Here is a 9554-nt window from a genome sequence, read left to right as displayed (position 1 = left end):
CTCTGTAAGTTTATTATATGCAGATAATGGGCTTCAGCTTTCTTTTGTGTTGTGATTTTCCTTTGGCTTTTATCTTCCCATCTCTTTTTATCAGCTGCCCCTTGTCCCTAAAATCCTTTGGCAACATATGGCTTATATAGACTTCAAGCTTTGCCATTCAGTGGTCAGTCTCTTAAAGGTTTGCAATAACAAGCCGAGATAACTTGCTCTGATCATCTCCCCACCTTTCCAGGACAGTATTATAGGGGGGTTAGCCATGTAGAGAATTGTGGATTTGAGTGTAAGTTCTACCAGGCCTAACCAGTTCTGATGTGGTGGTATTAGTAATGTACAAATTAAAATACTAGGATTCAGTCACTCAATATTGTATTGGTTTATTATTGTCACATGTACTGAGATGCAGTGAAAAACTTTTGTGTGCCATCCAGACAGATTATGACATACATAAGTACATTGAGGTAGTAAAAAGAAAACAGAATGCAGAATATAGTGTTACAGTTACAGAGAAAGTGCAGTGCAGGTAGACAATAAGGTGCAAGGGTCACGAGGAGGTAGATTGTGAGGGCAAGAATTCAAGAGTTCTTCCTTTAGCATATGAAAGGTCTATTCAAGAGTCTGATAACAGTGGGATAGAAGCTGCCCTTCAGTCTGGTAGTTTGTACTTTCGGGATTTTGTACCTTCAGCCCAACAGAAGAGGGGAGGAGAAGGAATGACTGGGGTGGGAGGGGCTCTCGATTATGTTGGCTGTTTTCCTGAGGCAGCGGGAAGTGTAGATGGAGTTAATGAAGGGAAGGTTCGTTTGCGTGATGAACTGGACTGCATTCACAACTCTCTGCAATTTCTTGTGTTCTTGGGTAGAGCAGTTGCTATACCAAGCTGTGATGCATCCATCAGGGACATGCCAAAATGGAAGTTTTACTTTCAGTGTCAGTATATTGTGAATGCAAGGGCAGGGTAGCACAGTGACCCTGCAGGTAAGTGCATCTGAATCACAGTGACCCAGGTTGTGTCCTGATCCCCACCCCCCTGCTGTCTGTGTGGAGTTTCACGGTGTCCCCGTGGCTGTGTGGGTTTCTAGCTGGTGCATCCTGGTTTCCTCCCCATATCCCAAAGATATTCTGATTAATAGGTTAATTGGATCCTGTAAATTACCCCTGGTGTCAGTGGCTGGTCAGAGAAACATTGGATGTGAATGAACACGTGAAAGAATAGGTTACAGGGAAAGAAGTGGGATTGATAGGATTTCTCCGAGAGCTGTCACCTTCTGAACTGTAAGGACGTATGGTATAAATTGGGCTCTTTTTTTTGACCATTTCATTTTGTGACAAACTTTCATATTGTTAATTAATGATGATTAACGTTGTCGTTGTAAACATTAAAAGAATATGCTGGCAGAGAAATATTGCCTTTTTATGATACTGGAGGCCAGTTCTTCATGTAGAGCCCTCGAATTAAACCGTGTCATTGGAAGGCAGGTATGGAAGTGTTGGGCTGGTGTTAAAAGGCATGTCACTCTTATCCACCACAGCAAAGCACAAGTGGATGTGATTGGCAATGAGAATGAAGGCTTGTGTAGAGCACCACATGTGGCCAGAGGTTGGGTGAGCAATGTCAATGGTGTGAATAAGTATGGCTGTCAGTGTTGGAAGAGTGTGCAATCCAAGCCTTAAAATGGGCAGTAACTAATATGATTTTGTGATACACTATTTAGAGTGGAGATAAAAAATAAGGCTACTTTGACCACACTTGCAATGAGGAGGACCTGGTGCTATATACTCTTTGATAAAAGTTGTTATTTGTGCCATTTCAATTTCTACACATGCACACGTGGTCAATGGCAGGCACGGTAGTGTAGCCGTTAGCTTAACGCTATTACAGCGCCAGCGACCCGGGTTCAATTCCGGCCGCTGTCTGTAAGGAGTTTGTATGTTCTCCCCGTGTCTGCGTGGGCTTCCTCTGGGTGCTCTGGTTTCCTCCCACATTCCAAAGACGTATGGGTTAGGAAGTTGTGGGCATGCTATGTTGGCGCCAGAAGCGTGGCGACACTTGCGGGCTGCCCCCAGAACACTCTACGCAAAAGATGTACTTCACTGTGCATTTTGATGTACATGTGACGGCTGTAATGCTTGCTGCTTTTGGAAAATCCTACTGACAAGTGCTGTAAGGTCACACATAGAAGAACTGCATGGGTAGCACTGCATAGTTTTGTGGAACCTCAGCCACCTGAGAAATGGAAAGATCTGAGCTGCTGTGAGTGTGGAGAGGCAACTGTAGCACAACAAGCTTACAATCCTGACAGTAAATTAATCATAATGTAATTACTAAGAATTGCACTGTATTCTAACAGACATGGGAGTTCTCCAATTGCTGGCTTCACTGCCTGGATTACCTGAGTGAAGAAGAATTGGAATACCACATTCATCATCATTATCGAGTGCGATGGAGTATTCCAACACGAAGGAAGCCCATACCACGAGCAACAGCCTCTACTTATTTTATTATTGAAATCTCTAAAGTTAAACCGCCTGTGAGTAAAAGTGTGACGTACATCCACACCATTGTTTAGATGAGATTTCAGGTTTTATGCAGTCAATATTACAGGGTTTCCTTACAGGAATAGATGTGGAAGATTGATTGTGAGGGTGAATGGGCTTTTGCTGTTTATGAGAGTAACAGAATCTGGTGAAGTTGTGTCTATGTCAGGAAGGGACAGGAGAGGCCTGTGTGCACCAGTGGGAACATTGAGTACTTGGTGTTGATCTGGGAATGGATGCCTCCAACCACAAAACTACTGTGGATTCACCACAGACCTGGGAATAGTGCCTCTAGCCACAAAACTATCAGGGACACAGTATGGACCTGGATCAGTGCCTGAACCCTCAAGGATTCAGTACTGACCTGGGATTAGTGCCTAAACTGTTGAGGGTATAGTTCAGAGCCAGGATCAGTGCCAAAACTGTTGGGAACCAGTATAGACCAGGGAACAAGAGTCCAAACGTCTGGGACCCAGCACAGACCTGGGATCAGAGTCTCATCAATTGGGGAAACATCACCAATCTGGTATCAGTGTCTAAACCTTCAGGGACCCATCACAGACTTAGGATCAGTGCTTTAACCATTAAATTATAAGGGTTTTAATTTACTTTTCCAATGGAGATGATACCAAAGGTTGAAGATCTGTGCTTGCTGCCAGTGAGATGACAATAATGTGTCCCTGGATGACTTTTCCGGTGATTGGTGAGGTATATGTTTTCAGTGAGTGAAACAGGTTGCTGTCTGTTGAATGTGATTGGGATTAGGGTATTCAATCCAGCTTTTCAGAAAAATATGGAAAAAAGTTCCATGATCTCTTGATCCTTAAACTCCAGTCAATGCAATATATCCTACTAGTGACAATGCTCTGAAAAACCTGAAATTCTACACCTTTGCGTGAATTTCTGAAACATAGTATTACTGAAGACCTAAAGGATTAAGCTAAAGTAGTAACAAGCACACGAAAATGTGAACCGGTTAATGATTGTTCCTTGTGGTTTTAAAATGGATGTAACGTCAGTTATCAGAATCAAAATCAGATTTATTATCACTGACTTATATGACGTGAAATTCATTGTTTTGCGATAGCAGTACAGTGCAAAGGTTTTACTAATATAAACATCTGAATGTTTTTAGGTTTTTCCAGTTGAAGTTTACTTCTTTTGTGAATCAAACAGACTTCTGCACAGGTAGATAATTTATTCATAATATACAGCAATTACCTGCGTGTTTTTAATTCATTTCCAGAACGTGTTTGTTTGTGGCAAGCTCAGCATCTATTGCCCATCCCTTGTTGATGTGCTGCCTTCAGCTTTATCAGAGGTTTTGTACAACTTGCTAGTCCATTTGTGGTCTACTGGTGAACACATTGGCATGGATCTGGAGTTATGTATAGTGCCTGACCAGGCAATGATAGCAGGTTACTCTTCCTTAAAGAACATTAGTGAGCCAGTTGAATTTTTATAACAATCAGGCAGTCTTAAGCAATCTCCTATTGAAAATATTTAAAAACTAAGTTACGTTCTCGAATTGCTATTGTGGAATTTGAATGTACACGTCTGGATTCCTGGACTAGTAATGCAGATTGCACAGAGGGACCTGTGTTTCAGAAGGTTCCTGTGTCCCTGGGAACAGTGGTAGCTTTACACCCAAAATAAGGGAACAATTATGGGTCATGAAGCAAATCCTTTGCATTGATGGGAAGAAGTTAAGCTTAGAGCAGGTGCATGCAATTTGGGCTCTGTCACTGTGAAGCTCCTGCCATATTTTCACGTTATTTTAATTTGGCTTGTCTTCTTTGAATTTTTTAAGTCTCTTTTATGAGTTTTCAGATCTATTTTTACTTATTGCTGAATATCAAATCAGAATACCGAAACGTTTTTAGCGTCAACAATACTAAACCAATTGACAAGGTAGTGGATTAAACCATACTTAGAGTGGTGTCGTGCACGAGGCAGAAAACAACTGAGCCGTCAGTGGGATGGGTATGTCCAGAGCCACAGATCATGGGTCAGGCTACACCACAGGTGAATGGGATCCATTGTGTTGGTGGCACAGTCCATTACCTGCTCTTTCCAAAGCTCCTTTTTCGCACCAGTGTAACTCAAAAGAGAGATGCTGATGCCAAGGGTATTGCACTAAAATATCTGAATGACCAGCTCCATTTCACGAGTTTCACAGACTTGCAGCTCCTGCAGCTATGAATGAGTTGTGTATTTCTCTTTGTGGGGAACAGAACTGACCCAGTTATATATTACCAGTGCATCCATTCTCCAGAATTCCCATTTGAATACTGAGTGGTGGCAGTAGCCTGGTATTAATCTCCTTTCCACTGTACATTAGTACAATTAATAGTTTTCCTGAAAACCAGTCCCAAAAACATACAAGTTCAGCAGTAATAATTTGCTTTTCATAAAGGAGCGGTTTAGTGGCCATTTACTGCATTCACAATCAACTAAAGTTAGGTTCTGATTACCCATTTGTCCTATTTCAAATGAAATAATATCATACTGCATACAGCAGAAACAATAGGGTCATTCATGATTGATAGAGAGAGGTGCACCTCTTTAAAGCTACCCACGACATCCCCAGGGAGAATTAACTAACAGGTAAGTGATTTCCAAGCCACTTCAACCACTTCAGATATCACAAATTCCAGCTGAAGACAAAACTAAAGTCCCAAGCTAATGTTATAACAGAATGTTATACAGTATCCTACCAAACTAAATTACACACAAGTTCACTATGTTAGGATTCAGAGTCACAAAGTCTTACCACACAGAAATAGGCCCTTCAGCCCATCGTGTCCATGCTGACTCTTAAGTACCCATTTACTAGCACTTGGTCTGCAGACTACTATGCCTTGGCGATTCAAGTGTCTCTCTAATTACTTGTTAAATGTTATGGGAGTACTGCCTCCACCACCATTCAGGAAGCACATTCCAGATTCCAACCATCCTCTGGGTGATAAAGTTCTTCCCCAGATTCCCTCCCCCTCCCCCTCCCCCATGTCTCTGAAGACTAATGCTAAACCTATGCCCTCTAGTTTTAGATACTTTGAGTAGATAGTAAGAAACTTTTCCCCAGTCACTGCCCCTCATTATTTTGTATGCCTCAATCAGGTCCCCCCTCATCCTCCTCCACTGCCAGGAAAGCAAACCCAGCCTATCCAGTCTCTCCTCATAATTGAAATACTCATTCCAGGCAACATCCTGGTGAATTGCCTCTGCATCCTCCCCCAGTGCAATCACACACTTTGTATAGTGTGGTGACCAGAACTGTACACAGTTCTCCAGCTGTGGCCTCACCAGTGTTTTATAAAGTAGTACCCTGAACTCCCTGCTCTTAAATTCTGTGGCCTGGATAATGAAGTGAAGGGTGGAGCTAGAAGGTGATGGGTGGAACCAGGCAAGAGAGGGGGGGTGATAGGTAGATGGAGCTAGGTGGGGGAGGAGGGGAGACCCAGTGGGTGAAGTGTATGGGTGATAGGCAGATAGGGGAACAAAACTGGGTAATGGGGGGATGGGGTGGAGGGGGGCTCGGGCAGGGGTTTGGAGAGAACTCTGTGTGTGTGTCTGTGTCTGTGTCTGTGTTTCGTAGTGGTTAGCGTAACACTATTACAGCACCAGCAACTTGGGTTCGATTCCCGCTGCTGTCTGTAAGGAGTTTGTACGTTCTCCCTGTGTCTGTGTGGGTTTCCTCCGGGTGCTCCGGTTTCCCCCCACATTCCAAAGGCGTACAGGTTAGGAAGCTGTGGGCGTGCTATGTTGGCGCCAGAAGCGTGGTGACACTTGCGGGCTGCCCCCAGAACACACTACGCAAAGAGGTGCATTTCACTGTTTCGATGTACGTGTGACTAATAAAGAAATCTTATCTTGTATTCCTTCTTCACCACCTTATCTACTTGTGCTGACACCTTCAGGGATCTTTGGACTTGTTCACCATCTGTTCCTCAATATTCCCTATGGTTCTATCATTCATGTTCTCCATGTGCTCGTGATCAACTTTAAACTAAAATCTGGAATATAAATTCCATGAAATCTGTTATTGATAGATGGCCAAACTGTGACAGTGTTAATTGGTTTTCATTTCAATGTTGCACTAACATCATGGATAGAAAGTAAATATGTTCCAATATTTGAACCTTCATATTAGATTTGTACATGGTATTATGTCTAAACTTTAGACCACGGAACTACCCATGGCAATACCATCCAAAAAGCCCGGGTAAAGCATGATTTCTACATATAATTCTGGCTGATTTTTTCCTGTTTTGAATATCAAGAAGATTGAGCTTTAGAAAGATCTTGTACTTGTGCTCAATACGGGATAAATCCTATATCAGAATCCAAGATCAGCATTTATTGCTGGACATTCTTAATTGTCGTTGAATTGATTGGCTTGCTAAATCATTTCAGTGAATGGTTAAGAGTCAACAACATTGTTATACGTCTGGAGATACATGAAGGACGGAAGGCAGATTTCCTTCCCTAAGCTACAGTGAACCAAATGGGTTTTGTGATGTTAAAAATTTCATGGCCACTATTGCTGGTAATTTTTTTCCCAATTATTTAATTAACTCTGCCCACATTCCTTAGCAGTTGCAGTGGGGTTTGAACTTGTGCCTCTGGGTCATTAATCCAAACAGAAATTGCTGGATCTGCTCAGCAGGTCAGACAGTATCTGTGGAGAGACAATTAACTTTTGATGAAAGGTCATTAATCTGGAATATTAACTCTTTTCTTCCTTCCATAGATGCTGTCTGACCCACTCAGTATTTCTATTGTTTGCTGCTTGTATTTCAGATTTCCATAATCTGCGATTTTGTTTGCTTTTTTCATTGATCTAGACATTTAAATTATTAATGAAGGAACAATCGTTGTTTATACACCATAGACTTTTTATCTGCACTTTACAATGTATACATATTCATAGGAACATTACATACTTTATCATGAAACAGAAAATGCTGGAGGTACTCAGCAAGTCAGTCTGCATCAGTGGAGGAAGAAACAGAATTAATGTTTCAGAGAAAAGAGTTGATGACCTTTCATCCTAATTTCTGATTTCTAACAGCAGTTTTGCTTATTGATTAAAAATAGCACTATGTACCTTACAAGAATTGTGATACATTTGAATGGGCCATAAAAGCATTCCTTATCTGGGAGAAACTGATTTCAGGGAGTTACTATAGAACATTAAGGACTTAGAGCATGTAGAAATGTTTACATATGGAGACTTAAACTGGCTGGAGTACCAGTAATTAATTCTAAATAAAAATCCCCTATTATCTGTATTGAAAGATCAAATAACAAATTTTAAAAATGAGATTTATCTATTGTTAAAAGTTAAGGTCTACTCCTGCTTAGGGCCCAGACCATTTCTGAATTGCTTGCTTATATTAGGATTTTGCAACATAGATACAAGATACATGTTGACTACTGACTGATGTCACCGTTACGGACTGAGCAATCTTTGTGTGAAAGTACCACATGCACAGTAGTCTGCACTACTGCTTCCCAAAGCACACTATGCATGTACTAAATTACCACTCACTTTTAACAATCAGCTTTCAATCTAAACAAAACGTTGCATAGCAGTTGTGTTTAATGATAGGATTTCTAGTTCAAGATGTCATATTAGAGGCTGACAGCTGATGTACTCAGTGCTTATTGACATAATTTGATGAATTAACACTCAAGGTAAAATTGTTACATCTTAAAAAGACAAAGTTATTTCTTAAGAAAAAGGTGAGTAAATAAATGAGAATTTGTTGATTGACATTGTTGATTATGTAGGACTACCTAAGTAACCAAGGTGGCTTGTGACATCTCAAGTTAAAACTTGGTGATAGTATTGTACACTTGAGACCACTTGTACGACAATGGATGGGTGGAGATTGATTTTCAAACCATAATCAAAGCTATCATCTCCATTGGTCATAGTGTTCTTTATGATATCTGCAGTTGCTTTTGCTAATCCGATTTAGGACATTAACAGCTAGTGAAAGTGATTTAATTTCTTTTAAAATGTTTCAACTTATTGGATATTTTATCCAGGGATTATGCTGAAACAACTTAATTTTAAAAGCAGAGAACTAAGCAGTGCCTTTTATTTTAAAGACCTGGCCAATCAAGATTCAAAGAAAGGTGGCTAAAAGACATCATCGAAAGCAAAATTCTACTAATGGAAGAAGTGGATTTTTAGGGTTCAGTGCACATATTTGGAAGAAGCCAAGTTATCTTTGGTGGATTTGTGTTTTGATTTTACTTCTAACAACCTTTTCTTTTAAAAATATGATTTACACGGAGATGGTTCAATAGTCTCCAGTTACTCTTTGCTCCCTTTTGCCTAAATTCCCATTATCCATTTGTGAATCATGATGTGAATAGCAGCACGCTATTTAAAACTTGTCATCTCCCTTTTTGAGAGTGCCAACATGTTCTTGGACATGATTTCAAGACTTCCAGCTTACCTCACCCATACAAGTGAGCACTCTTGCTGTACCAACCACAGGTGTCACCCAGGAAGCATTACAGCTGCCCTCTCCAATGACAAATATCCATTTCTCAAATAATATTGGGAGCATTTCCTTAACATATCCTGGAGGCACAAGGTCAATGTAAATGCAAATCCCCAGATATCTGATCACAGGCCTGGAATCAAAGCCAGGGCATCTCTGGCTTTGTAAGCTCAGCAATACCCTGGTAGTTTCTCTGATTGAGCCATCATGGAGCAAGATATTTTATATTGCATGATTTTCAAAATTAATGTACAATAAAATAATTTTTGAAAAAATGTTTCATGATCTTTACGTTTAAATAAACCAGTTTCATATACACCAGCTTCAATACTGTTGTTTTAATATGTGATGTGACTGAAGACACTTAATATCCACAGGAACAAACTAATTTGCAAATGAGCATTTACTCAGGAAATACTTTTGCTTTGGTTAAGTGCAACAGTGCATAACCACACTGCAAGAGTCGAATGTCCATTTTACTTCATTCCATCCCACTGG

The sequence above is a fragment of the Pristis pectinata genome, chromosome 8 (genome assembly GCF_009764475.1).
Source record: "Pristis pectinata isolate sPriPec2 chromosome 8, sPriPec2.1.pri, whole genome shotgun sequence".
NCBI lineage: Eukaryota > Metazoa > Chordata > Chondrichthyes > Rhinopristiformes > Pristidae > Pristis > Pristis pectinata.
The sequence above is the reverse complement of the archived record's forward strand: the minus strand, read 5'-3'. Positions refer to the sequence as shown.